Source organism: Sorex araneus, chromosome 1 (genome assembly GCF_027595985.1).
Source record: "Sorex araneus isolate mSorAra2 chromosome 1, mSorAra2.pri, whole genome shotgun sequence".
Lineage (NCBI taxonomy): Eukaryota > Metazoa > Chordata > Mammalia > Eulipotyphla > Soricidae > Sorex > Sorex araneus.
Window position 1 is genome coordinate 388,669,823 of NC_073302.1, and position 16,025 is coordinate 388,685,847.

Consider the following 16,025-nt stretch of genomic DNA (forward strand, 5'->3'; position numbering starts at 1 on the left):
TTACCATCAATCATTTAATTTTACTTTACATATAAGAATGTTCATGATCTGAATAGTTCTTTAAAATGCTGGTGGGGCTGCAGTGATAGCACAGCAGGTAGGGAGTTTGCCTTGCATGTGGCCAACCTGGGTTCCATTCCCAGCATCTCGTATGGACCCCTGAGCACTGCCAAGAGTAATTCCTGAGTGCAGGGCCAGGAGTAACCCTGTGCATCGCTGGCTGTGACCCAAAAAGCAAAACAAACAAACAAACAGAAACAAATAAAATGCTAGTAATATATATTGGCAATCTATTAGAACGAAAAAAAAACTCTATTCCGATAACTGTTCATTGCAGCATTATTCACAATAGCCACAAATTGAAAACAACCCAAGTGTCCAAGAACAGATGATGAATAAAGAAATGATAGCACATACACACAATGAAATATTACTCAGCTATGAGAAAAGATGAAATAATGCAATTTGTTGCTACATGGCTGGATCTGGAGTGTATGTTGCTGAGTGAAGTTATTCAGGAGAGGAACAGATGCAGAATGATCTCTCCGATATGTGGGGTACAAATAAATATAGTACTGCAATAACAAGATACCTGTAGTGTATTCAATATGCCAAAAACAGTAACAAGAAGTCTCACAATGGAGACGTTACTGGTGCCTGCTCAAGCAAATCAATGAGCAACAGGATGACAGTGACAGTGACAGTGACTGGAATAACAAATGGACAAAGGCAACAGAATCTGAGAACTAGTCTATAGGACCAAGCTTACCAAGGCAGAGAGAAGGGGACGGGGAGTGATGGGAGGTTGGGTAGAGTGGGGGACACTCAATGGTGGAGGGAAGCAGACACACTAGTGGAGGGTGAGGTGTTGGAACATTATATGCACGAAACCCTATCATTAACAGTATAGTACATCATAGTACCTAAAATAATTTTTAAAAAAGAACAATAAATGCAAAAAATACTAGTAATATAGAAATATATGCATACATGACTATATCTATCACTATATTTTAAAGCACCTTAATTTATTGTTTTCACAAACATTTCAAAATGTGTTCTTAGTTTTAATGTTTTCATCTGATTAGTTTCACAGTACCCTGTGGTATTGCAAAACTAATCCCAGCATAACTGGGATTGTTGATTTGTATGTCACACTCGTGGTACTCAGGGCTGACTCCTGGCTCTGTGCTCAGGATTGCACCTGGTAGGCTCAGGAGACTATATGGGGTGTCTTGGATACAACCCAGGTCAGTTGTGTGCAAGACAAGTGCCATACCCATAGTACTCTCTCCAGCCCTGAAATCTGTTTTGTCTTAATCTTAGCATTACAAAAATAAGTTGACTTTGTAAAATATGCCAATACTGTTGGATCTTCACACTTTAAAGAGAAGTAGAGACTTGATCATTACGAAAGTAGAAAAGAATCAATTCCCTTTTGGGGTCATGCCCAGCAGTGCTCAGGACTTACACCTGGCTCTGCACCCAGGGATCATTTCTGGAAGGGGGACCATATGGAGTGCCGGGGATCAAATCCAGGCCAATCATGTGCAAAGCAATAGCTCTACCCACTGTACTATCTCATCTGGGATGTTAGAACTGTTTGTGGCCGAACTGAGTAACTACCAAATGTGTTATTATAACATTTCAATGACGTTCTAGCATAATGCTCTAATTAAATATTGGAAGGTGATTCTGTTTGCACTATATAAACATATAAATATTATAGACTGTTATTGTATTACTAATAATATAATAGTATTGTTAATCTATAATAATATTTTTATTATATTGGTAATAAAATATATTATCCATCTCCATATATTATGATAGAGAGATTTGAGCCACACCTGGTAGTGCTGGGGGTCCTTTCCTAATGGTGCTCAGGGAACTATGCAGTTCTGGGGATTAGACCCCGCCTTCCACACATGCAAAACATGCATCCAGCCTTTAAACCACTTCTCCAGTCCTTATTTAGAAAGCATTAGTAGTAGGTGGAACACTTATTTCAGAGTTTTAAAGATAACATGTTATTTTATCAAATATCACAAAGACTTCCTCAAAGCCTATTATTTGTGGTCATCTTATCGACTATCAATGAGAAACAAGAAAAGTATTTTCCTTAAAACAAAAAAAATTGCATTTTCATATACATTCTCATAACACAGACTTAAATACATGCATGGCATATCGGTGACAACATTTTTCCCATTGCTGTCCTTGTCTCCATCCCCCAAGAATTCATTATTTTTTGCCTGAAGTTTTGAAATGACTGCACAATCATACAAATGGACTCACACTTGATCCCTCAGAATGACATAGTAATAATACTTACTGTAGTAATGCATACCCCCAGGAGAATGAGGTCTTTGTTTCCTGGATCTTGGGGTTGTACAACATATGGTCTGACAGATTTTAATCTCTAAGTATCTATTTTTAGACATGTTTCTTTACCCTTATCTTTCAATAAAGAAGAAAATATTTGTTGAGCTGAGTCTTGCGTTCACAGTAACACTTTAGTCTAGAAAGCAACAGCTTTTTCAGGTTAGAAAGTTTGGTGAGATGAATAATTTAGTTTGTGGGAGTAAAATGTCTAGAGAAGAAACTTAAGTAGGGGTTGAGATAATGCAGGCAATTAATTAAATGCTCTTAGGATGTTTGATTCACAATGACTTATTTAAATATAAACGAAGATACATACAGATCATAAATCATTGTGATATTCTCAAGTGCAGTATGGAACATATACTTCTTTTAATAGGAAGAATTGTAATTGTTTTATATGCTTTAAAACATGGGAAATTTCCTCTTGTCTCTGACTCTCTATTTCCTTCTTTATCTATTTTTCCTCCATTCCTCTCACTCTTCCTAAAGCTAAGGTTTGCTCCAAATGCCAGGAAAAAGAAACATTTCAGAGCACTAAGGTTTTGTGGAGGTCTCCTGAGCAATGAGTAGGAGACAGAGAGGTCCCTCTTTGTGATTCTTCCACAGGGGCTGGCTACAGAGGAGGCATGTGCCATAACCCAGGTACAATCAATCCAGCCTCTGGAGCACTAATGTTTAATAAGACAGATGTGTATTCTATTTTTTGTCATAATTCTTGAGCTACCAAGGATATGTCTGGCAGTGCTGGGATTTGGATTTAGGGGATACTGGGGGTGTTGGACTCTGGGCAGGAAACATCCCGGGGATATAACCCAGGCCCTTGTGCATGCATAGCACATGCTATGCTAATTAAACCACATCTCTGGACCCAAATGTTAAATATTTAGAAGCATTTTCCTGAGATTTTCTGGTGTATATCAGTGGTTGCTTCTTCAGATTTTTAGTTTAAGTGGGTACAGAGAGATGCTGTGTCATTCATGCTACTCTCTTCAGCTCTAGTCAAATCCTAGGTTGTAGATTCTTGTGGCTGGAGAAGAGAAGAGAGAGACTCCCTCCATTTCATTTATGTCTGAGAAGCTGTCAATCTTATCAACAGCAATACATCATTGAAATCTTCCCCCCAGCTTCACTGCTCTCCTTTAAAAAACCTTCAGGACTCGACTTTGTCCATGACATTGGGAAAGAATACTTAGGTGAGTTCCAAGCCTGTTAGGTGAGTTCCAAGCCTGGTGTTAGTTACTTTCACACACTTCTCAACTTTCAGATGAACTGGATTCCAAAATTTTGATACTTAGAATAAAGCTTTCAAATAAAACACAACTGAGTGCTAACTGTGAATAATCCATAGAAAGTGTCATAAAAATTGCAGAAGAAAATACAACTTGTAAAAACAAACATCAAAACTGAAAACAACAAATTGATTAAAAGTAACTATATTGAACACTGCCTTCTGAAGAAAGAGTTTTATTAGAGGAAAATAAAGAATACACAGACTTATTTTTTAAGACACAGACTCTTGTGGAAACTTTGTTGTTTTTGTTGCTTTTTTGCTTGTTTGTTTCGGGTCACACCCTCACCCGGCAACACTGAGGAATTACTGAAGGACCATACAGGATGCTGGAGATCCAACCTGAGTTGGCTGTGTGCAAGGTAAATGTCCTACCCACTGCACCATTTCTATGGCCCCAGAAGTTTATTAGCACTTTCATAAATTCAGACGATTGCTATTTATTTTCATGTAAAAATTTCACTTTATGGAAATGAAAAATACTGGAGCCTGAATGTGGGAGCACTAGATTTGATCCCTGGCACTTCTGGAAAAAACCTGAGTACTAAGCTGGGAGTTCTTAGTAGTATATGTTAAATGAATTTATAATGCAGTGAGAAGAGGACTGGAATATATTATCAAATGTTTCAACTCTAATTCTGATTAATTATAATAGTGAATAAAGATGTTCTTGTGTGGGATGGGGAAATAGTACAGTGATTAGGGCAATTGCCTTGCACATGGTTGACCTGGATTTGATCCCAAACACCCCATATGGTCCCCGGAGCACTTCCAGAAATGATCCCTGAATACAGAGCCAGGAGTAAGTCCTGAGCACTGCTGGGTATGGCCCCCAAACCAAAGGTGTTCTTTTGTGTTTCATCTCCCTTTTTTCTTCTAATAATAGTAACCTATTTCCCCTTTGAATCATTGAATCTCCCTGGATCCAAATGGTTTTGTGAAACAGTGAATAGTCAAGGAAAGCCAGGGGCCTTGTTTTAGATTTTATTTTTAAGATCACTATCATTATCACTATCATGCCGTTGATCGTCAGTTTGCTCCAGCAGACCCAGCAACATCTCCATTTTCCTACCCTTGAGATTTTAGCAGCCTCTTTTTACTTGTCCTTCCCAACGGTGCCGCATTAGAGGCTCTTTTATAGTCAGGAGAATGAGACCCATTATTGTTACTGTATTTGGCATAGGAATATGCCACAGAGAGCTTGCCAGGCTCTCCCGTTCAGGCAGGAAGCTGTCAGTAGCTTGCCAGGTTCTTCAAGAGGGAGAACTAGGCTATAAGATGTCGCATGGCCACAAAGCAGCCGTGCTTCCGGGAGCTTGGTTTTACAGTCTCTGGATCTTGGCTGTTGATGTCATTACATGGCGCTGGGGGCAGTTTGTGGGTGTGACTGCCTAGCTACTGGAAAATGGGGGATCTGGGTGGAAGAGGCCCAGTCCCGATCCAAGCAGGCTTGGAGATCTTAGCCCCGGGGCCCACACACCTGGTTCCTCTACTGGTTCCTTCATGCATGAGGCTCCAAGCATGTGGAGAGTGGCCTTGACCATGGCTGTGGCTGGGTTCTGGAGGTTTTTGGCTGCCAGAACTCTGGTCAGGGTGGGGAAGGAGACTCAACCCACCCCCTCCGAGGGGCCCCGGTGAAGACATTCAGGCATGGGGGCAAGAGACTCTCAGATAATTAGACAAATTTCTCCATTTCTCCCAGACTTTTAAATTAAGAGTATGTTTTTTAGAGATGCTAACAGCAATGTATCTAGTCCCCTGAAAGATTTTGAGAAAACAAGTCCAATGTACAGTGAGAAGGTGGAAATTATGGAGAGAGAGCACTAAATTAAAATTACTATATTTGACCATAGCACTGTAGCACTGTTGTTCCATTGTTCATCGATTTGCACCGGTAACGTCTCCATTGTAAGACTTGTTACTGTTTTTGGCACATCGAATATGCCACGAGTAGCTTGCCAGGTTCTGCCGTGTGGGCGGTATACTCTCGGTAGCTTGCTGGGCTCTCCAAGATGGATGGAGGAATTGAACCCGGATTGGCCTCGTGCATGGCAAACACCCTACCCTCTGTGCTGTTGATCCAGCCCTAATTTTTGACTATACCGGAAAAAAAACTCCTCTTTCTTTCCCATGCTATGGAGGGAAATTGGAAAGCCCCCTCCTTTTTAGAATTAGTTTGAGTTGTGTTTCTATCACCTTCAAATAAAAGAAATTTGTGAAATATCATCACTAATTGGCAGCACTATTTGTTAGATGATTTTTTTAAAGCATTATGGGTTTCAATTTTCTTCTCTCTAGATATAGAGTGTAGACAGGATAATGATTCCTTTAAGCTTAGTTTACATTTATATCAAAATTGCAGAATTTGAGCCAAAATATGCTAACTTGTATCTTGGTCATAATTAAAAACAATTCTTAAAACTTGAAATAGCATTGGCTTAAACCTGTGTACATGGTTATATTCTTTAGATGTACAGTGTTGCAGGCAGAAAAGTGCCAATATCCTCCACCACTGTCCATTGCACCCTTTCAACTCACTCCTCTCACACTTAGTAACATAAATTCTGTGGTCAAAGTCTAAGGGTTGTTGTCTTATCCCTTGCTTTGTTTCCTTATATACCACATACATGTGAGATAACGTGAACATGTATTTTTTTTTCCTTCTGACCTAGTTTGCTCATTCTATCTACATTGTAGCAAAAGGCTCAATTTCATCTTTTATTTCAGGTGAATAGGATTATTTTGTGTATTTATACCACATTATCTTTTTTCTACTTATTTCTCACAGGACAGTTTCCATATCTTCCCTATTGTATATTGTGGTGCTGTGCACATAGATGTACTTTAGAGTTTTTGGTGTTCTGATGGAGAGCGAGGAATGGAATTATAGGATGTCATTTCATTTTCAGTTTTTGAGGAAATGTCTGTACTATTTTTCATACAGGTAAAACCAGGTTTTTAAAAAATTTGTTTTGTTTGGAGCAACCACATCTAGCTGTGCTACGGGGGTTACTCCTGACTCTGTGCTTAGGGACCACTCATGGTAGGCTCAGGAAACCATGCTGAGAATCTGCTTCTGGTGTCAAGGTATTGTTAGCACTACAGGTACTGTTCAGAAGAATTCCTATTCAACTTTTTGAAGGATCTTTAGAAGAGTAAGTAATAGGACACCTTTGAAAGTTTGATAGCTCTCATGAGTAAAGCCAACTCAACCTGGGCTTTTGTTTGGGAAAGACATTTAATTAAGATTTTAATTTTCTTGCTTATAATTGCCCTGTTCATATTTCTAACTCCTCTTGATTTAGTCTTGGCAAGCCACATAATTATAAAAATCCATCTATTTCTTCTATGTTTTTCACCTTAGCAGTATAACATTGTCATAGTATGTAGTGTGTAGTTTCTTATACTCCTCTACATACAGTATGCTGTCTATTCTAACGACACCCCCTTTTGTTATTTTGGGCCATACCCAGTGGTCAGGGGATACTACTGGCTCTGCACTCAGCAATCACTCCTGGAGATTCTCAGAGGATCATATGGGGTTTGCCCGGATGGAACTGTGGTCAGCCACATGCAAAGCAAAAGCCCTACCTGCTATACTCTCTCTGGTCCCCACTTTCCCCCTTTTATTTCTGATCCTGTTTATTGGGATTTTTTTCTTTTTGAGTTATTTTTTTCTTTTTGAGTTTAGCTAAGAGTTTTGTTAATTTTTGTCCATTCTTTCTTTTCTTGGTTTCATTGACTTATCTATTGTTTGTAGATTTTTATTTCTCTTCTAATTTTTCATTCTCAATTTTAAGTTTCATTTATTTATTATTTTTAGTTCTTTGATATGTGAGGTTTATTTGTTTAAGCATTTCCTTACTTTCTAATGCAAACCTATGTGGCTATGAATTTCTTGAGGTTTTTTACATTCAACATTTCTTATATGTCCTGCATTTTCTTCCAGCTTATAGTATTTCAGTTGAGAAAACTGCCAGTGGAATTCCTTCTACTTGAGTCTTTACTTTTCCCATTTTAGTTTTAGGGTTATATTTTGATGTTTTGCTACTACCATTTTAATTACAATGTATCACCTTTTGAATTTATTTTGTTTGCAGTTTCTTTGAAATATTTTTGGCTTCCTGGGTATGTGAATCTCGTCCCTTCTTCAGTTTGGGAAGTTTTGGCTATTACTTCTTCAAATAAAAATCCTTCCCCTATTGACACTGGAGTGGGGCGGCGCCAGCCCAAACTTTAAATGGTCCCGGCCGCCGGAAGTCACGCCCTCGACCCACCCTCGGCGCCATCTTGCCACAATCAACAGAGAAGAGGCCAGGCAGTCTGGTGAGCAACGCGGCCGGAGAAATGCTCCGGACCCGAATCCGGGCCAACAACACCAGGGATCCAGACGGAGGAGATACAGCTGGTACAACTTCTCCAGATGGAGCCCTGGCGACACTGAGCAGCAACTAACACAGCTCCGGGTTGCGGGACTGGAACACATCCGAGCCGCGCGGCCTTTTCTAAAAACTGAAAACATACAATCTTTTAATGGCAAACCAATTATTAAATGCTTCCTTAGTAGGGCTATCTTCCTTGGGGGGAAACTCCAACAACAATAGTGAGTTTTGTTTTGCAATATGGAATGTAATCAAGGTAGAGAGAAAATGGAGTGAAATTCATCAGTTATACAGCTGGGGGTGGGGGGCGGGGGCGGGGGGTATACTGGGTATTTTGGTGGTGGAATATGGGCACTGGTGAAGGGATGGTGTTTGAATATTGTATAACTGAGACATAAACCTGAAAACTTTGTAACTTTCCACATGGTGATATAATAAAAATTTAAAAAATTTTAAAAAAAAGAATGTTGAGTTTAAAATCTAAAAAAAAAAAAAAATCCCTCCCCTGTCTCTCCTTTCCTTCTGGAACTCTTCTGATGTTTCTCAGACTTACTGAATACCCGGGTGCCCACCAGTCTGCAGCCTGTCTTTTCTAAAAATAGTTTTCCTCATTGGTGGAGTGATGTAGACACTGCTGCTGTAGCTTGGAGCTCTAGGATGAACAACTTTGTAAATCACTTTGCCTTAAAAATAATCAGTCTTACTGGTCCCTCATTCTGGGTAATTCAGAGAAGGGAACACCAAGTAAAATGTGGTCGGAGGTCATGCGGGGGAAGGGTGATGCGGGCCGAATACAGACTAGAGACTGAACACAGTGGCCACTCAACACCTTTATTGCAAACCACAACACCTAATTAAAGAGAGAGAACAAAAGGGAATACCCTGCCATAGTGGCAGTGTGGGGTGGGGGGAGATGGGACTGGGGAGGGTGGGAAGGATACTGGGTTTACTGGTGGTAAATGGGCACTGGTGAACGGATGGGTTCTCGAACTTTGTATGGGGGAAACATGAGCACAAAAATGTATAAATCTGTAACTGTAACCCCACGGTGATTCACTAATTAAAAATTTTAAAAAATAATCAGTCTTCACATTTCTTTTCCTATGTAAACTGCTTCTTATGAAAATACAGGCAAGATAGTTCTCTAGGACATGTGCCTGACATTGTCTGATCTGCTTTATTAAATAAAGCTCTTTACTCGTCATCTTGTCTCTGGATTGATGGACCCCATTGAGTGGAGTGGGACTGGGCCTTTCTGGCCACAAGCATGGTGTTAGTCAATGATCGTAGCCTCTAGATCTGGCTCCTTAAGGTCCAGTTGCTTACTAGCTGTCTGAACTTGGACATGTTATTTAGCCTTTATCTCAGGTTTTTTGTCCCTATGCTGAAGATAATATTATTTCCATCGAAAAATTAGTATAGGTGAAGTGGTAAGAACAGTAATGACAGATAGTGTTATCTGAGTGTTTTAAGTGTTATTAATGTTTTTCTCATTTATGCTCTTTCAGAATTCCTACACCTTAGAGTTATTTAAATTATCAAACTAAGTTAAAAATGAATGTAAGTAGGCCATTTAGCTTAGTGTAGGTGCAGGCAGATATTTCCAGTAACTAGAATGCCCTTGATAAACAATTATTTTATCATTTGTAAAGGGTTGTAAAAATGAATAATGCACAATACAGGCAGTTTTATATTCAAACAGCCAAACTCAACCAGTTAAAAAGGTTATTTTTAAATTTAAATTTTTTTGTTTTGGGTTCATAACCAGTGATGCTCAGAGCTTACTTCTGTCTCTGCACTCAGGGATCACTCCTGGCGGGGCTCGGGGAACCACATAGGATGCTGGAAATTGAAACTTGGGTCAGACAGGCAAGGCAAGCACCCTACCCTCTGTACTATCTTTCCAGCCTGTCAAAAGGGTATTTTTAATTCACCAAGCTAAATGGAGTCTAGGTAGAACAGGATTTCAAGTGACTATCATATTTCTTTTGGTCAACTGTGCACTGCTGATGTAGTAACCACAGCCATCAAGGACCATACCATGACTGGAATCTACAGCTTTGCAAGGCGAAGTATCTAATTTCTTGCCACAGACCCTTGTGGTCATGAGAGTGGGAGTAAGAAAGCTAACTCATGAAGCTTAGAGACTCTGGTTAGGCACATTTTAAAGAAAGTTTTCAGCAATAAAGTCTTTATAAAACTAAGGTGGTCTAAGAAAACTGTTTTGAAAAAGAAGGCAATTATGCCAGTTATCATTTTCTATTTGTAATTATTATCTGTTTGCTTGCAAACAGAAAGTTAACAGCCAGTCATTACTTGTAACTAATCTACTCTTTCAGTGTTAAGCAATTGGTCGCAATTGGTAGCTGGCAAGAGAATAGGAGAAAAAGTCCTGGGCAGACTTGATATTACTGAAGGCATTCAAGTAGAACGAGTAGGAAAATGGCATATCTGTCTACAAAGCTGATGTCACAAAGCTGATGTTGGGGGAGGAAAAGGTACAATTATCTACTGAGTCCAGGAATCTGTGGGATCACAGGGGGTTGGCTGGGGGAACAACACAGGAAGTAGAGAAGCTGGTAAAAGCATTGAGAAACACAGTCTTAGATTACTTCTAACTGGCTTTTTGTGTCTCTTTTGAATTAGCATTCTGGTTTTAGTTAGTTTTGTTTAATAAAAATTCTAATCACTTATTATTAGTCTATTTAGTCAGTAAAACTACTCATTGCAGTGCCTCCCCAAATAAAAACTGTATCACTGTATCACTATCACTGTCATCCAGTTGCTCATCGATTTGCTCGAGGGGGCACCAGTAACGCCTCCATTTCGAGACTTGTTACTGTTTTTGGCATATTGAATATGCCACAGGTAGCTTTCCAGGCTCTGCTGTGTGGTCGAGATACTCTCGGTAGCTTGCTGGGCTCTCCGAGGGGGACGGAGGAATCGAACCCAGGTCATCCACATGCAAGGCAAACGCCCTACCCGCTGTGCTATCAGTCCAGTGCTGAAAAATTAGAAGCAGTATTTTTATATGAATTTATAACATCTTTTTCTGAAAGGAAGGAATAGCTATAACTGAGTTTACTACCATAAATATATGTTTCTGTACATAAGTATGTATTTTATATTATAGAGATTTGGCTTTTAAATCAATGCAAATAAAAATTTTAGGAATATTACATCACATACTTAAGAAAAACGGATATAAGAAACAGTGGAAAAAAGAGACAGATTGAAGAAAAAACATTGGCACAGAAATGGGATGAAGATAATTTTATCATAATGCTCTTAATACAAGAAACTCTGTCCTTTACAATTTGGAATCAACACATTTTCCTTATGGTCCAAACCACTACTTCTTCCTGAAGATAACTAGGAGACCTGGTTATATCATTAATCTAGTAGGTATTACCTTTCTTTTGAGGTCACAGTAGAATGAATTATTTTGAACTGAAACTTAATATTTCTACCATTGCTACCAACACCAGGCAGGTTAGACAGATGGAGGCACAATTATCTATTGATAGAGTTGGAGGTTTAAAACGTTGCCAGGTAGGAGGAGAGAAGGCATCTGCAGTGGATATTATGTTTCTTCTCACATTTTGATTTAAATATCAGAAAGACCAGAAACAACCAGTGCTAAGCAAGGATGTGGTTAAAAAGGAATTCTCATTCACTGTTGGTGGAACTGTTTAGCCTCTTTGGAAAAGATGGTAAAGCATCACCCACAAGAAAGACAAAAACTAGTTTTTGTCTTGATCATGCTTCATATGATCCAGGTTTTCTATTGTTGAGCACTACTCCAAGAACACAAAAACATTAATTGGAAAAAAACATTTGCCCTCCTATATTCATTGTACAGCTATCATAGCCAAGATCTGAAAACAAACTCAGTACCCAACTATAGATGAGGGACAAAGATGTAGTTTACAGCACATGGAGTATCACTCAGCTATGAGAAAGGATGGAATTCTGTAGTTTGCTGCAACTTGGATGGAAATGGAAGGAGTCATGTTGAGCAAAATGAGTCAAAAGGGCAAGGACACATACTGAATTATCTCATTCATATGTGGAGTATAAGGAAAGTTACATGATAAGGGAATAACTAACAGCCATGGAAGAACATATAGAACATATAGAGTTAACATATAGAACAATTTGCACTCCTCTCTCTCTCTCTCTCTCTCTCTCTCTCTCTCTCTCTCTCTTCCCCCCCCCAAATTACAGACAACAGTGGAGGAATCTTGGAATGATTGTGACCTATCTGGTGTGGTGAGACTGTATTTCTTTCTTTTTTTTTTATTAGTTTATTTTTAATTAGAGAGTCATCGTGAGGGTACAGTTACAGATCCATACATCTTTATGCTCATGCTTCCCCCATACAAAGTTCAATAACCCATCCCTTCACCAGTGCCCATTCTCCACCACCCGTAAACCCAACTTCCCTCCCCCCCTCCCCAGACCCGTCTCCCCCCACCCCACCCCGCCACTATGGCAGGGAATTCCCTTTTGTTCTCTCTCTCTGATTAGGTGTTGTGGTTTGCAATAGAGGTGTTGAGTGGCCATTATGTTCAGTCTCTAGTCTGTATTCCGCCCGCCTCACCCTTCCCCCACATGACCTCCAACCACATTTTACTTGGTGGTCCCTTCCCTGAGTTACCCAGAATGAGAGACCAGCCTCCAAGCCATGGAAACAATCTCCTGGTACTTATTTCTACTATTCTTGGGCGTTAGTCTTATAGAGACTGTATTTCTAAAATACTAATAATATTGTAAATCACAGCGCCTAAATAAAAAATTTAAAATAGATTTAAAAAAACCCCAGAGAGCTAAAATTCGAAAGAACAAAATCAATTTATGCTGCAAGGATAATTACTAGAATTACAATAATTCTTTGACTCTCCTGAAGGTGTTCCACGTCACTCTCTTCCTCTTGCGCAGCTCAGGTGCCAGGTCGTTTGTCATATTGAGTTCTTGACCTAAGTACACATAACTGCTGCATTCGGAGATGTTCGTTCTGTTGAGAGCAAATGGTACTTCAGGAACTAGTTCGTTTCTCATGAATGAACTAGTTTTCGTGAGATTCAGCTGCAGTCCTACCTTTCCACATGCACGGTCGATGTCAGCCAGCATTTGTGCCGCTTGGCTAATGTTTGGTGTTTTTAGAATGATATGATCAGCGAAGCGGAGGTGGTGTAGTTGCCGACCGTCTATCTTCACTCCCATTCCTTCCCATTCCCAAGAGCATCGAAGAAGTTGCTAAGAGGACAGAGAAACTCCGGCTCTGGGCACATCATTTTGACTCCACCATTCTTCCTGCACTAACATATACCTCAGAGACCTGGGCCCTACGAAAATAGGATAAGAACACTATTCCGGTATCCCAAAGAGGAATTGAAAGGGCCATGCTTGGAATATCACATTTCACTTAAGTGAGAGAAGGAATCAGAATTCCAACCTCCATCAACGATCGAGAATCAGGGACACTATCTCGTTTGCCAAGTCATCGAAAATCAGATGGGCTGGACACGTAATGTGATTTGGAGATGACCGCTGGATTAGAGTTTTGACTGATTGGATTCCAGGTTCATCAGAAGAATGCCTGGCCGCCCACCTACAAGATGGTCAGACTTCTTCGTCAAGACCCTGAACGAATGGTTTGAGGCTCTTCGTGTTCCTGGAGCGAGCAGAGGTCACTGGGCTACACTAGCACGTGACAGGGACGAATGGAGACGTTACTGGCGCCCGCTTGAGCAAATCGATGAGCAACGGGATGACAAGTGATACAAGTGATACTAAGAAAGGCAGATGGAATAGAGAAGGGATCACTAAGAAAATGATGGCTGGAGGAACCGGTTGGGTTGGGAGATGCATGCCGAAAGTAGATAATGGACCAAACATGATGACCTCTCAGTGTCTGTATTGCAAGCCATAATGCCCCAAAGTAGAGAGAGAGTATGGGGAATACTGTCTGCCATAGAGGCAGGGGGAGGGCGGGAAAGGGGGATATTGGTGGTGGGAAATGTGCACTGGTGGAGGGATGGGTGTTTGATCATTGTGAGATTGTAACCCAAACATGAAAGCTTGTAACTATCTCATGGTGATTCAATAAAATTAAAAATATTTTTAAAAAAAGAAAAAAAAAGAAAGATTACTTTCTTAGTCTGAAGGCTCACTCCAATTAGTCCTCATCTACGCTCCAGAATTTCCAAGGTACTTTTGGAAAGAAGAATCTATATGTGACAATTTTCACAAAATATTTTTTACTGAAGTAACTTTTGTAAATCTGAGGGGTGCTCCTTTGTATGTGATTTCCTTCTTTGACCTTGCTGCTTGCAGAATTGTGTCTCTATCCATTGCATCCGTCATTCTGAATATAATGTGCCTTGGAGTCTTTTTATTCGGGTCTCTTTTTGCTGGTACTCTTCAGACTCCTTGGATCTGCATGCCTGCCTTCTCCAGCTCTGGGAATTCCTTGGCAATGATGTATTTGACTGTGTTTTTTTCATTGGGATTACTTTCTTGTGCTTCTGGTACTCCAATGATTCTTATGTTGTTCCTCTTGAAGTCATCCCCAAGGACTCTGATTCTCTCTATAGCCATTTTGAGGTCTTTTGCCATTATTTGTTGTTGTCTGTAAGCTTTCTGCAGCTCATCTTCAAGGTCACTGATTCTGTCTTTGGCTGTAGTCATTCTACTGTTGAGGGCACCTACTGAGATTTTTAATTCATCTACCAACTCCTTTATTTGTGTGACTTCTGTTTGTAGCTTTGTGACATCTGTTTGTAGCTTTGAAATTTCTGATCTCATTTCTTCTTGCATTTTCTTGGTTGACCGTTCCAAAGCATCGTTCATCTCCTCCCTTAATTTATTGGATGTCTGTTCCATGGTTGCTTTGAGTACATCGACTCTCTTCAAGATTTCTTCTCTGAATTCTTTTTCTGAGAGGTCCAGTATGAGGGTGGACCCTTTGGAGATTTCTGGAATCTTTTCTTCATCTTCTCTTCATGGAGGGGATTTTCGCTGTTTCTTCATATTGTTGTGGAAGTCTAGAGTTGTAGCCTTCTAGTTGTCTATCCCTATTCCCTCTTTCTGCAGGGGCGGGGGGAGGGGGGATTCTGTTAGTGCTAAGTTGATCTTGGAGGCTTTGTTCCAATTCCGGAATACTTCCTTATTCTCAGGCTCTTCTCTTGGTTTATGTGGGGCCTTTAGTGATGACTAGAGGCTATGCTGTCTTTATGAGGAGTTTGTGGAGATTCTATTGTCCACTGACAGCTTTTGTGAAGTTCAACTCAGCTAAAGGACTATTTTTGCAAAAAATGATTTAGATGGCCAGGGTGATTTCCAAAGAAACAGGTTATAGAGTATGTAATGTAAGAAAAATTAGAACTGCGGCCTAAGCTGCCATCGCTCTGGCAAGTGGCCACGCCCCTTTGAGGCCACACCCCCTGAGCTACAGGCCATGCCCCCAGTAAACTCTTGGGGGGGGACAGGGCAAGGTGGGGGGGGGGAGTGCCCCTCGGGTGGGTAGGCGGAGTCCCGATCCCCTTTGTCAGTACCTGATTGGGAGTTCCGGCGTTGCAAAGGAGAGGAGGCGCGTTCACGCAGCGCAGGGAGTGGGGGTGGGGGGGTTCCAGGGGAGCCCCCTGCAGCCCGGGAACTGATGAGACAGTCTACTGAAGTAACTTTTGATAATTGCATTAACCATTCAGTTGTAACAAACAATATAAAATAAATTATTTAGTGCCTGCTACAGGCACAGCCTTGGGGGATGGTTGGGAAAATGGGGACAATGGTGGAGGGAATATTGGACACCTGTAACAAATGCATCATGAACAACTTGATAGACCACGGTGTTAAAATAAAGGGGAGGAGAGGGACGGAGAGAAAGTACAATGGTTATAGCGCTTGTCTTGCACGCAGTGGGCCCGGGTTCTATCCCAGGCACTCCATATGGTCTCCCTAGCCCG